This window comes from Lepus europaeus, chromosome 22, assembly GCF_033115175.1.
Source record: "Lepus europaeus isolate LE1 chromosome 22, mLepTim1.pri, whole genome shotgun sequence".
Taxonomy (NCBI): domain Eukaryota; kingdom Metazoa; phylum Chordata; class Mammalia; order Lagomorpha; family Leporidae; genus Lepus; species Lepus europaeus.
Genome location: NC_084848.1, coordinates 10,506,632 through 10,519,633, shown reverse-complemented (window position 1 = coordinate 10,519,633; position 13,002 = coordinate 10,506,632). Strand labels below are relative to the sequence as shown.

Sequence of the window (13,002 nt, the reverse complement as noted above, 5' to 3'; positions counted from 1 at the left end):
GTGGCTTAACCTATTACAGCACAGCGCCGGGCTCCCCCATGGAGAATTTAACAGTAAAAAGGATGCTCCCTGCCAGTCAAAGCTGGCAGTCCAGTTGCTGAATTGTATTCATCCAGGAAAACCTGTTTGCCTGGTCCCTGCGCCCTCCCAAAGCTTCACGGAGCCCTTGAGTCCTCGCGTGCTCCTGGAGCTGCTCTGGAGTGAAGGTGTGTGTGCAGGCCGGTCCCGGCACCTCTCAGACAACTTCAGACATGGGGACCAAGCTGCATCCGTGCTCGTATCCTCACGTTTCCCAAGGCGCAGGCACCGTGCACACTCAGTGCTCACAGCTGTGCTACAGTGAAGTGGTCTCTTTCCCTTCTCTCCACACTGCACCTGGGGCAGAGCACCCCGGATCCTGACCCAGGGCCTCCCGCTGCCTCTGACCGAGAACTAAAGGGGGAAATTTGTCATGAAACACACGTGCATTAGTTCACTCTGCCCACGCTGGGTCTGCCAGCGCCTTTCCTCTTAGCTGGTCCTGCCCTCCCCTGCCTGCACCTGAGCCGACGCCGTCCTGTTCCCCGCCTCACCACGGCAGCAGGGTTCACTACGCCACACCTTCTCCCCACCTCCAGCGCAGGGCCCGCTTTGCTGTGGTAACCATACGAAAAGCAGCGGCTCGCCGTCTGGTGCACCTGACACCTCACTTCTCACCGCATCCGCTCTCACAGCCGCCCTGCGAGTTGGACTCAGGATCCCCACTTCCCAGATGGAAAACTGAGCTCCCAGAGCTCATAAGCCTCAAGCCAAGAGCTGAGCCCAGCTGCTTCTGAGTCCACTCTGTCCTGGAACGATAGTGGTCCTGGTGCCCGGGACCAGGCGGGCTCGGGAAGGGCTGGCAGGTCCGGCAGAGGGGAGAACAGGGGGCTCGCGCTTTCTCCTACCGCACCTGCCAGTCGCCTGCCTCTTGACACTGTGCATGCTGTTAGCAGCCTCTCAGATGACTTTGCAGGTGGGAAGTGGGCATGAGGGGTGTCTAGGGCCCCAGCACGTGACCTCCCTGAGGCTTTGCAAGCTGTGCCCTCAGGAAGCCAGCACCTCTGGTGACGTGAGACACCTGTCCAGGGACGTGATGTCACCACAGTCCACCACCCACCTGCGAGGACTCAACACTGAGGGCACTGATCCGTCCCTTCCCTACTCCGTCCCAAAGTGACATCACGTGCAGCCAGCCAGCACCGCTCTACACGAGAACTGGCTCCCAGGTCGCGCCCGCTCAGGCCACCCCGATGTGTCAACTTTGCACGCCCTCAGGGAGAGAGCCGGCCCTGGTCTTCATGGCCAGGACTCCTGCCGCTGCCCTTGGCCTGCCTCACCCCAGCTCTGCCCACGGAGCCAAGCCTCCCCCGGGAGTGGGTGAAGAATGCCTGGCCAGCAGCCGCTCCCGCTCAAATCCACATCGAAGCCCGCGGCGATAAATAACGCCACTATCGGCCAACACATGTTTACGTTCCCGGCGGGCAGTGACGGATGGCCATTGTGCCCTGGGAACAGCAATGCCTTGGGAATTTCTGTTCTTTATCTTGCCTTGAGGAGGATGTAGGGTGAGGGGGTCCCCCAGGGGGCAGCCGTGAGAGGGCCCGTGGCAGCAATTCCCCAAGGCTGTGTTTGTGTAATTCATGGATCACACGGCACGCCCAGCAGACAGCGAGCCCTGCACGGAGAAACCAAATACACACAAGGGACCAAGCTGGATGCGTGAGTCAAGTTCAAGTAAAATACAATTAAAAGATAAGCTGATTTTGTGTAAAAAATTTGAAACTCTTGTGTTTCTTTCTTTTTTCATAACATACATTGGTTTACTCCCCCTAAATGACTGCAACAGCCATGTTTGGGCCAAGCCAAAGCTAGGAGCCAGGAACTCCATCCTGGCCTCCCCAGTGGGTGTCAGGGCCTGAGCACTCGGGCCATCGGCTGCTGCCTTCCCAGGTGCATTAGCAGGGAGCTGGATTAGAAGCAGAACGGCTAGGACTCGAACCAAGAACTCTGATATGGGATGCTGGCAGGCAAGTGGCAGCCCAACCCTCTGTGCCACAACACCAGCCCCCAAAATAAACTCCTCTTCAATTTTAAAAAATGCTTTTTTATTGATTTTTATTTATTTGAAAGGCAGAGCAACAGAGAGAAAGACAGAAAGAGAGACAGAGAAATCTTCCATTCACTGGTTCACTCCCCAAACGCCCTCAACAGCCAGGGCTGGTCAGGCTGAAGCCAGGAGCCAGGAGCATCATCAGAGCATCCCACGTGGGCCGCAGGGACCTAAGTACTTGAGCCGCCATCTGTCGCCTTCCAGGGTGGGCATTAGCAAGAAAATGGATCAGAAGCAGATGTAGGACTCAAACCCAGGCAAATCCCTGATGTGAGACATGGGCATCCAAGCAGTAGCTTAAGCCCCTGTGCCACCATGACCACTCCTCTTGAAAATATTCTAAAATGTATTTATTACAGAGACAGAGAGAGGGACAGCTAGTGGAGGGAGGGAGCTCCCATCAGCAAGTTCACTCCCAAATGCCCGAAGCAGCCAGGCCTGAGCCAGGCCAGAGCCAGGAGCTGGGAACACAATTCAGTTCTCCCATGTGGGTGGCAGGGACCCTGTCACAGGAGCTGTCACTGCCGCCTCCTCAGGTCTGCATTAGCAGGAATTGGAGTCTAGAGCTGGAGGCAGTGTCAGTCAGCAACCACCACAGGGGGACCAGGGCCCCTTAAGGAACATTTTAACCACTGGGCCAAATGCCCACCCCTAAACGTACCTTGTATCTTTTATACACACACACACACACACACACGCAGACAAGCGTGTACAAAGTACCTGAGCCTAGAAACAAAACCTCTGAAGCTCATTTTTGTAAAAACTCCACCAGGAGCCAGCGCTATGGCACAGCAGGTAAAGCCACAGCCTATGACGCTAGCATCCCATATGGGTGCCAGTTCGAGAGCCGGCTGCTCCACTTCCAACGCAGCTCTCTGCAATGGCCCAGGGAAGCACCAGAAGATGGCCCAAGTGCTTGGGCCCCTGCACCCATGTGGGAGACCCCAAAGAAGCTCCTGGCTCCTGGCTTCTGCCTGGCCCAGCCCTGGCCATTGCAGCCCTTTGAAGAATGAATTAGCAGATGAAAGATATCGCGCTCTCTCTCTCTCTCTCTCTCTCTCTCTGTCTTCCTTTCTCTGTGTCTTTCAAATAAATAAGTCTTTAAAAATAACTCCACCACTTTGAACTGAAGAAGGAACTCAGTCATACCCTTTTCTACTGATAATCTATTTTAAAAATTAATTTTTTAGGGTTGGCGCTGCAGCTCACTAGGCTAATCCTCTGCCTGCGGCGCCGGCACCCTGGGTTCTAGTCCCGGTTAGGTGCTAGATTCTGTCCCGATTGCTCCTCTTCCAGGCCAGCTCTCTGCTGTGGCCCAGGAAGGCAGTAGAGAATGGCCCAGGTCCTTGGGCCCTGCACCCGTATGGGAGACCAGGAGGAAGCACCTGGCTCCTGGCTTCGGATGGCCACTTGGGGAGTGAACCAACGGAAGGAAGACCTTTCTCTCTGTCTCTCTCTCTCTCACTGTCTAACTCTGCCTGTCAAAAAAATTAATTTTTTAAAAGATTTATTTATTTATTTGAAAGTTAGAGTTTCACAGAGAGAGAAGGAGAGTCAGAGAGAGGTCTTCCGTGTGCTGATTCACTCCCAGTTGGCTGCCATGGCCGGAGCTCCGCCGATCCGAAGCCAGGAGACAGGAGCTTCCTGTGGGTCTCCCACATGGCTGCAGGGGCCCAAGCTCTTGGGCCATCCTCCACTGCTTTCCCAGGCCACAGCAGAAAGCTGGATCAGAAGTGGAGCAGCTGGGACTTAACCGGCGCCCACATGAGATGCTGCACTGCAGGCGGTGGCTTTACCCGCTATGCCACAGCGCCGGCCAAAAAATTAAACTTTAACTTTACGTCATTCAGTGGATCGTCAATGTGACATAATAGTTTGAGAGCTCATTAAGTGCCTGGAATTTCTTGTGCAGGGAAGTCTCACATCTGCCACAGCACCATATCCATGGCAACCATGCAGTCGTCATCCAATGAAGGAACTCATAAATGCCTTCAAACCCCAGGCTGGGTGTGCCCAGCCAAGTGGCTGCCAGGCCCCCGTGGGTGTGAAAACAACCACAGCCGCACACCTGAGGGGGCCACACCTGGAAACGCTCACCCTCCGCTTCCCCACGGGCCCACAGCTACTCGCTGGCCTTCAGTGCATCTGACACAAAGCACAGGAGGAAGGGCATCGAGCTGCTCCAAGGAGGCGCCTCCTTCTCATCACGGGAACCTGGGCAGGTCACCCACGTGTGCAAACCGAGCCTGTGTAACAGGAAGTGCCTCCTACGAGAAACAGCGGCGGGCTGCACCCAGTTCTTTCACTCATTCACCCTTGATGCTCCGTGACAGCGTGTGTGTGTGTGTGTGCGTGCGCACGCGCCCTCCCACACCTGCAGGCCATGGGCACAGCTGATGCCCAGCGCGGTCCCTCCCACCACAGAGCTCCCAGAGCAGCCTTCCCTGAGAGTGCCGACGCAGCCCCAGGGTCAGCCACCAGAGCCCTGGGAGGGTTCCGCCTCGCCACGCAAGCTTGTTTCTCTCTGTGGGGCAACGCCTGGCTGCTGTCTGGGCCACCAGCGCCCTAGCAACTGGAGGACAGCATTCACAGAACTTTCCAGAACCTGGAGAAGCCCAGCGTTGTGCCTGCCTGGGAAGGACTTCTCTGACCCCATGGTCAACTTTACCTGCGCTGCCCCTCCTCCCTTCAGACCACCCCAGAGTTGGCCGCTGCATCTCCAACAGCGTCGGGCTCAGCAGAGTCACTGACGCCTTCCCAGCAGGCCACAGGCAGAGGGGGCCCCGGGGCCTCAGGGCAGAGGACCACACCTGAGAGGCGCTCCTCTAGGATGTCGTCCTCACGGACAAGGAGCTACACGTGGGCAGGGGCGCTGAGACCATCCTGTGAGTCCAGGCAAGGCTGCACGGCGGCACCAGGGGGAGGAATGGGTGGTGACACCAAACCATGACTGTTCAACAGCCCCGGGGTGGACCAGATGGAGAGGATCTTCCACTAGGCTGACCCGGAGGCCGCGCAGGAGGCGGCCAGAGCTCACAAAGCTACTGCACGTTTGGGTCCGAGGAGCACGAGTCCACGGTAGAGACCCGTGGAGACCGGCAGTCCCTGCCTTTTGCCGGCTGGAGCTCTTGCAGGACCTCCTGAGGACCCTGCAGGTGGCCCGTGCCCCTCCCATGTCTCCCCCACCCCGCAAGTGAGGGGCCAGTGCCGTGGCGTAGCAGGTAAAGCCACTGCCTATGAGGCTGGCATCCCATATGGGCGCCAGTTCAAGTCCCGGCTGCGGCACTTCCAATCCAGCTCTCTGCTGTGGCCTGGGAAAGCAGGAGAGGATGGCCCAAGTGCTTGGGCCCCTGTACCCACGTGGGAGACCTGGAAGAAGCTCCTGCCTCCTAGCTTCTGCCTGGCCCAGCCCTGGCCATTGCAGCCATCTGGGGAGTGAACCAGCGGATGGAAGACTCTCTCTGTGTCTCTATCTATAACACTGCCTCTCAAATAAATAAAATCTTTAAAACAAAATCAAAAAATGAACAAAGCAAAAGAGAGTGCCAAGGGTTCCCCTGTGTTCACTTGGAGACTGCTGTCAGCACCAAACCTCATGAGCACAAAAGCCCGAAGGACTGAAAGTCCCCAAGAAGAGCTACGGGACAACAGAACAGGAACATGGGGGCAGAGTGGGCGCGGGCCCAGGTTCCTGCCCTCGTGCTGAACAACACTGAGCAAGTTCATGACAGAGCCGGTGACGCGGCCTGCCTGTGGGTGGCCAGGAGCGTTGGAAAATTAATTCCCACGGGGTCCCGTCAGCACTGCCTGGCACACAGTGGGTGCCCAGGAAGCTTAGTCCCCTTCCCCAGTGACAGCTGCTCCCTGCCCTAGAACAGCTGGGGACGACGGGAATCTTGGCTTCTGCCTCCGGGAAGCGCTAGTCTGGAATTCACCAAAGTCTCCAACAGGACAGCGCTGGGACGCGGTGGGCTACAGGGCGTTAGTTCTGGGGTTTAAGGACAGCCAAGGCCAGGGACTCCAGCTCCAGCCACAAGGTAGGAGGTTGAGCTGAGAGGTGGGAAAAGGTGGGGTCCATTTCCTCGTGGGGGATGTTTCCACTGGGCATCCAGGCGCCCATCTATGACTGCAGAGCCACAGGCACCTGCGAGTGTCATCCGGAATTCTACGGCCCCAGGTGGGCACCTGCACACCGTCTGGTTCCACCCTCTTCCTGCACCTCCTTTGCTCTGTGACCATGAACAGGCAAGGGCTGGACTCGGGAGCCTGCAGCCCCACCGCCGGCTGACCGTGTCTGTTCTTGTGGTGGGCACGGCCATCAGCCAAAGGGGAACATTCTCGCTGGGTGACACTGGGGAAAGCCGTCCAAAGCCCTTGGAAGACTACACCTTCCCAAGACCGCCACTCTTCCTTTTTTGGACACCACAAAAATCATTTCCTTGGTAGTAAATTTTTACCCAGTGAAATAACATGTTTTCCCAGCCTGGTTTTGTTCCTTCCTCACTCAAGCTAATGGGGCTTGATAAGAAAGGAGAAAATAACAATGGCACATTCCTAAGCCTCCACGTGGAGCCCGTTTCGGGCCGGCTGCTAGGCTGGGTCTGTGCCATTTTTCAGCCAGACAAGTCCAGCCCAGGCTGGAAGCTCCACGGGACCTTCTTCCCAAACACCTGCTTAATGAAAGACCTCAGCATTGGAGAACTCGCTGGTTGGATTCCTGGGACATCTGCACTCCATGTGTGTGATGGGCTTGTTCCATGGCAGTACTTTTCCCAATGCCTGACAGTAAGCGTGGAAGGCCGGGCTTGCTCATGTTGCGCCTCTAATTAGACAACAAATACGGGGCTCATCTTCCAAACAAACAAACAAAAAAATCCATCCCTCTTGGAGGAAATCAGCTGGAATTCAGGTCCAACCTTGCCACAGATTCTCTGTTTCTATTCGTAATGTGAGAGCTTGAGAGAGAGTTCTGGAAGGCCCCCATCTCACTTCCATCTTCTATTCAAACAAATGGTGCAATGGATGGGGAAAGATGTGTTTGGGTCTTATAACATCCTTTTCTTTTTTTTTTTTTTTTTAAAGATTTATTGATTGATTTGAAAGGCAGAGTTACAAAGAGGGAGATAGAGAGAGAGAGGGCTTCCATCTGCTGGTTCACTCCCTCAAAGGGCTACAATGGCTGGGGCCGAGCCAGGTGGAAACAAGCAGCCAGGAGTTCCGTCTGGGTCTGCCACAAGTACCTTGGGCCATCTTCTGCCACTTTCTCAGGCACACAAGCAGGAAACCAGATTAGAAGGCGCTTGGAGGAGTTGCTGGTGTCGCAAGCGGTAGCTTAACCCACTGCACCACAGCGCTGGCCCCTTGGGTGATTGCTCTCACGCACAGAGTGCTGGGTGAACATCAAAGTGGGCAGTGAGTTGGCCAAGTCCATTCAGCTTTGCCCAGCAGGCGAGTGGCCAGACACACCTCTTTTTTTTTTTTTTTTTTTTGACAGAGTTATAGACAGTGAGAGAGAGAAAGGTCTTCCTTCCGTTGGTTCACTCCCCAGATGGCCGCTGCGGCTGGTGCACCGCGCTGATCCAAAGCCAGGAGACAGGTGCTTCCTCCTGGTCTCCCAAGCAGGTACAGGCTTCCAAGCACTTGGGCCATCCTCCACTGCATTCCCGGGCCACAGCAGAGAGCTGGACTGGAAGAGGAGCAACCGGGACAGAATCCGGCGCCCACGTGGGGTGCTGGTGCCACAGGTGGAGGATTAACCAAGTGAGTCATGGTGCCAGCCCCCAGACACGCCTCTTTTTGAGCACTGAGCTTCAAGGTGCCCCGGGACTAAGGACACGGGACTGCTGTCAATCCAGGCATCTTCTTTAAGGACACAAGGTCTGGGCTGTCACCGTGACTGAAAAGCAAATGAACGTGGAGCTCAAACTCTCTCCCCACCCACTAAGCTTTCTGCCCTGTGTTCATCCACAGAGCAGATTTTATTTTTTAAGATTTATTTGAAAGGCAGAGCAACAGAGAGAGAGAGAAGAGACAGAAAAAGAGTTCTTCTGTCTGCTGGCTCACTCCCCAAATGGCCTCAACAGCTGGGTTTGGACAAGGCCAAAGCAGGACCCTGGAACTCCGTCCTGGTTTCCCCCAGAGGTGGCAGGAGCCCAAGTGCTTGGGCCATCATCTGCTGTCTTCCCAGACACATGAGCAGGGGACTGGACAGGAAACAGAGCAGCCAGGACTCATCCCGGCTGATACAGGACGCTGGCGTCACAAGTGGCGGCTTGACCCACCGCACCACGCGGCCGGCCCCGAGACTTTCAAATCTAGACACACAGGTTTTTTCCCTCAAACCTAACTATCCAAGAGAATTGCCTGCCTAAACCTGAATGGCTGGAGTGGAGCCTGGGAAAGCTGTGCTATTTTACACGTAGCATTTTAAAGCTGCCTACATGAACCCAGGGCTAAACCCTGTCTTGAAACCCACTGAGCCAGACCAACACGTCTCAACCTTCACCCACCAGCAGACTCGTCAAAGCGAGGCGGGAGACCCTGCATTTCTAACAAGCAGCAGATGACGCCGCACCGCCGGCTCCGGCACCGCACTGCAGCGGAGCGTATTTGACTGTGAACCCATGCGACCTGCTCAGAGCTGCAGAGCTGTTCAAACCAGACCGGGAGGGCGGCTAAGTGTTAAGAGTGGAGCAGTGATGCAAGCTGGCCTCTTCCCTCTCTAAGACAAAACCTGCTGGTCGCAACACACTGTGATTAAAGGCAGCACAGCCCAGCCAAAACAGAGCGCTTTCCTGGTGCGCAGGCACGGCCGATTCTCGGCTCCACCCTGCAGGGGCCGGGGGTCACCGAAGAAGCAGCGTCTGGAGCCAGGGCACAGGCGCCTCCCCAAGGCTCCCCCTCCCTGCAGCGCAGGGGTGGTGTTTCATTTCCTACAAGCTTACTCAATTCCCCGACGCTTCAAGTTCTTAGAAACACTTCCCCCAAAGTGATGACAAGAGGGACAAAGGGTTGTGATCAGGAGCAAGGACAAGCTCTTCCAGCCAGCACGAAGCACCCCCTTCCGGGCGAGTCCTCGTCCACATGGCAGCTTGAATCCCACGACCCCCCATCTCCTCGCGGGCTCCGCCTCCTCATTCCTTCTGAGCCTCACCCACGTCCTGGCCTCCATCTCTGCCATCTGCCCGGTCACAGCTGGGCCCTCCACCCCTCCCCCCGAGCCCCACTCAGCTCCCCACGCCCAGGGCACCTCCATTTTCCAGGAACCCTGGGCTAGGAGCCTCGGTCCTCCGTAAACCTGGCTCGCACTCCCTGCCCCCCCAGCACCGCCGAGGCCAGGCAAGTCTCCCGACGACCCGCCACACCCTCCTCTTCACGTCTCACCCAAGGGCTCCAGGGCCCTGCCCCCTAAAAGGCTGTGAAAGCTGTGACTCAGCTGCCAGCCTCCAGTCTCGCCTGCCGAGAGTACACTACACGCAGCCTTCCAGAACCTTCCAAGAGACCAGAACAGCTGGTGGCTCTACGTGCCCTCCTCAGAAAGCCGGCGGCACTCTGCACGTCAGCAGCATGGCGTGTCGTACCTTCTCTCTACGGACACACGGGCAATGCTCACTGAACCACACTCGGGTCATGTGCACTGAACCACACACTGGCAGTGTGCAGTGAACAACACGCTGGCCATGTACAATGAACAACACACTGGCCGTGTGCACTGAACCACATGCCGGCCATGTGCACTGACCCACCCACTGGCCGTGTGCACTGGACCACACACCAGCCGTGTGCAGTTCCCGCACATCTCCAGCTCCGCGACATGGGCTCTATTCACATTTGCATCCCGTGCAGTGCCTCGCACACTACAGAGCCTGAAGTAAATTCCACTGGAAACGGAGGAACTCCACCCACGTCTTTAGCACGTGCACAGCTGACCTGCAGGCTGGGGGACGCAGACATTCCTCGCGGTGGACTTGGCCTGGCGGAGTAATTACATTTCCTATTTCTTCCCCGGAGGGCTCAACATACCAGACGAGAAAGAAGTTTACTCTCAACAACCACAGGAGGCAGGGTCGTCGGAGAAGAGAGAACATACCCCTCTTCCCACTGCGAAACTCGGCATGAGCAAGACCTCCCGAGGGCACAACCGGGAAATCCAATCTATTTTCAGGCTGGGACAAAATCCCCAGCCTTGTATTGGCTGCATGAAGTCCCAGGTGTGCAAATCCAGCACCAGAGATGGGTAAGCCCATCGTGAGAAGCAGTGCGGCTGCTGGGTCACTGCCCGGGCATGGGGAGATCTCACAGGTGCACTCTTCCCACAGCGGGGGTCAGTGGTCCCCACGACCTCGTCTGATTCCATCACTAACTCACCGGGGTTGTCTGACCTCCTGCACTGTAGTAGCCTCCTCCCTCTGAATCGGAACCACCATCACCCCCCTCCTACAGCCAGCAGGGGCGCGGGCAGTCACTGCACATCTCACACCCCGAAGGGGAGGGCAGGTCGTGGTACCGAACGATGCCAGAGGGGAATGGTCCCCTCCTGTGCATCCTGCCTGAACCCACAGCCTCCCATGACAAGGGTGGAAAAGGCACAGGCGGCTCTTTCAACATCACAAGTGACCAGAGGCGGGCCAGCCAGTGTGGTAGACAGTTCCATCAGCCTGACACTGTCCACTATGCCGGGCTCCTCTCCAGCCCCCACCCCAGCAGGCCCAAGGCTCTCTGCTCTGACCTCCAGCAGGACCCCAGCGTGTCAGAGGGTCACTGTCAGCTGTGACTCCTGAGCGGGGAGAAGAGCAGGCGGGGATCCCAGGGGCGAGGGACCATGAAGAGGCTAGGGAGACGCTGCCTCCTGGCGGCAGGGTGGCCACACATCCTGACATTCCAGAAAGCAGCCCAGCGAGGGACCGGCCACACCCTGCTTCTCACCACCCCCTGGACTACCTCACTCGGGCTTAAAACAAATATTTGATCAGATTAAACGTGTTTCAGGATTGCGTGCTGACCCAGCTGGTGGAATGGGGCCGCCTTTCCCCCAGCCCCATGGTCATGGGCAGAGCAGAGGAGGCAGAGGGAGGTGACGGGGCTGTGTGTGGGGCCAGCCCCTGGCTGACCTGCTGGACCACTGCAGCCCTCGCTCCCGCCCCAGCAGGCGCCGGGCCTGTGTCCTGGTGCCAACCACACATCTGTTTGGGATTCATCTATGCCACACACAGTTACCACGGGCCAACATTGCTACACAAGGGTGCTTCAAGAAGTTCACGGAAAGATAAAATTAGGAAGTGCTTTTTTTTTTCTTTCGGTGCAAATCTTGCCATGGATTTGAAATCCATGTACAGATTTTTCATGACACTCACCTCCCATGAACTTTTCGAAGACTCCTCATAGCAGGAATTCAAAGATAAATGACACAGGGGCCATGTCTGTTCACAGCCTGGTAGACAGACGAGCAACCAAAATTCCTGGTTCAGGATGGCAGCGCCATGCTGGGGAGATGAGCAGGCACCACCAGGAGGACAGACTTCCTGCGCAGAGACGCTGGGGTGGATCGAGAGCAGGCGCAGATAATTTTTTTTCTGCCAAGGGCCATTTGGGTATTTATAACGTCATTTGCAGGCCACACCAAATTATCAACTTACTATAGCCTGCTACAGGGGGCTCGCGTTGTGGCACAGTGGGCTAAGCTGCCACCTGTAACGCTGACATCCTATATGGGTGCTGGTGGAGACCTGGCTGCTCCACTTCCAACCCAGCTCCCTGCGAATGCACCTGGGAAAGCAGTGGAGGACGGCCCACGTGCCAGGGCCCCTGCACCCACGTGGGAGACCCAGATGAAGCTCCTGGCTTTGACCTGGCCCAACCCTAGCCACTGTGGACATTTGGAGAATGAACCCGAAGATGGAAGATATCTATCTCTCTGTAACGGTGCTTCTCAAATAAATAAAATAAACCATTTAAAAAAAATCAGCCCACTGCAATTTATTGAATTTTGGGTCCCACCTGCAGCCTTGGCAGCTTCAGACCACAGGCTACAGCCTGCGGGCCAGATGTTCTCTCCTGGCCGGAGGGCCACGCGGGAGAAACGGCAGATTCTGGGGGCATTCTCCCAACAGCCTGCAGGTTTAGCTTCCCTGACAGTGAGCAAAGTAACGTACGCAACACCTGGGTCATTCAAAACAACAGCTGTGTGGTCCCCTTGACCTGCCTCTCCACCCCTGACTGGGATACAGGTGTGATGGTGGCAGCTGCAGCAGTCATTCCGGGTCCTGAGACGAAAGCCACACACTGAAGCACCCAACCAGCCCTGAACCATCTGCCTCTGGACTGGACTCTGAGTACACGTGGGAAATAAAGTCTGTCTTCTCTGAATCGGTTTCTGAAGGTCCTTTGCTATAGCAGCCGCCTGTGTCCTCCCGCTCAGATGACTGGAAATCAGGAAGACGAGAGGGCACAGCACCTGCAGGGCACAGAGCCGAGAGGCGTCGGCCTTGAGCGGGTGACACTGGGCAGGTGCCTGCCACGCTCCACAGCCCGGAGGAGGAGAAAGAAGTGGAAAGGGGAAATAAACGAAAAACGAAGAGACAGGTGAGGAGAGAAAAGAAGAGAGAGAGAGAAAGGCGCAAACCCAGCCCGGCCTTGCACGCGGGAGCTGGGTCTGGGTTTCAGGAACTGCTCCCCCCAGGGAGCCCCCCTCCCCGGCAGGCATCCCAGCCCTTCCCAGTTGGGTAAAACCTGGCATGAAGTCTGATGTGTTTATGAGCTTCAATCACACTCATCATTTGACTTTTAATTAAAAAAAAAAAAAAAGCCACAGGAAGACGGGCCCCTTCCCCAGTTTATTTATTCCTTGACATCCAAGCGTGTGGACAGGAGCC

General features: G+C 56.4%; 1 protein-coding gene across 1 annotated transcript in view; it reads right to left on the bottom strand.

Moving 5' to 3' along the window:
* FBLN5 (fibulin 5) overlaps positions 1-13,002 on the bottom strand; it is an 80,297-nt gene that overhangs the window by 26,693 nt on the left and 40,602 nt on the right. The window lies entirely within an intron of this gene.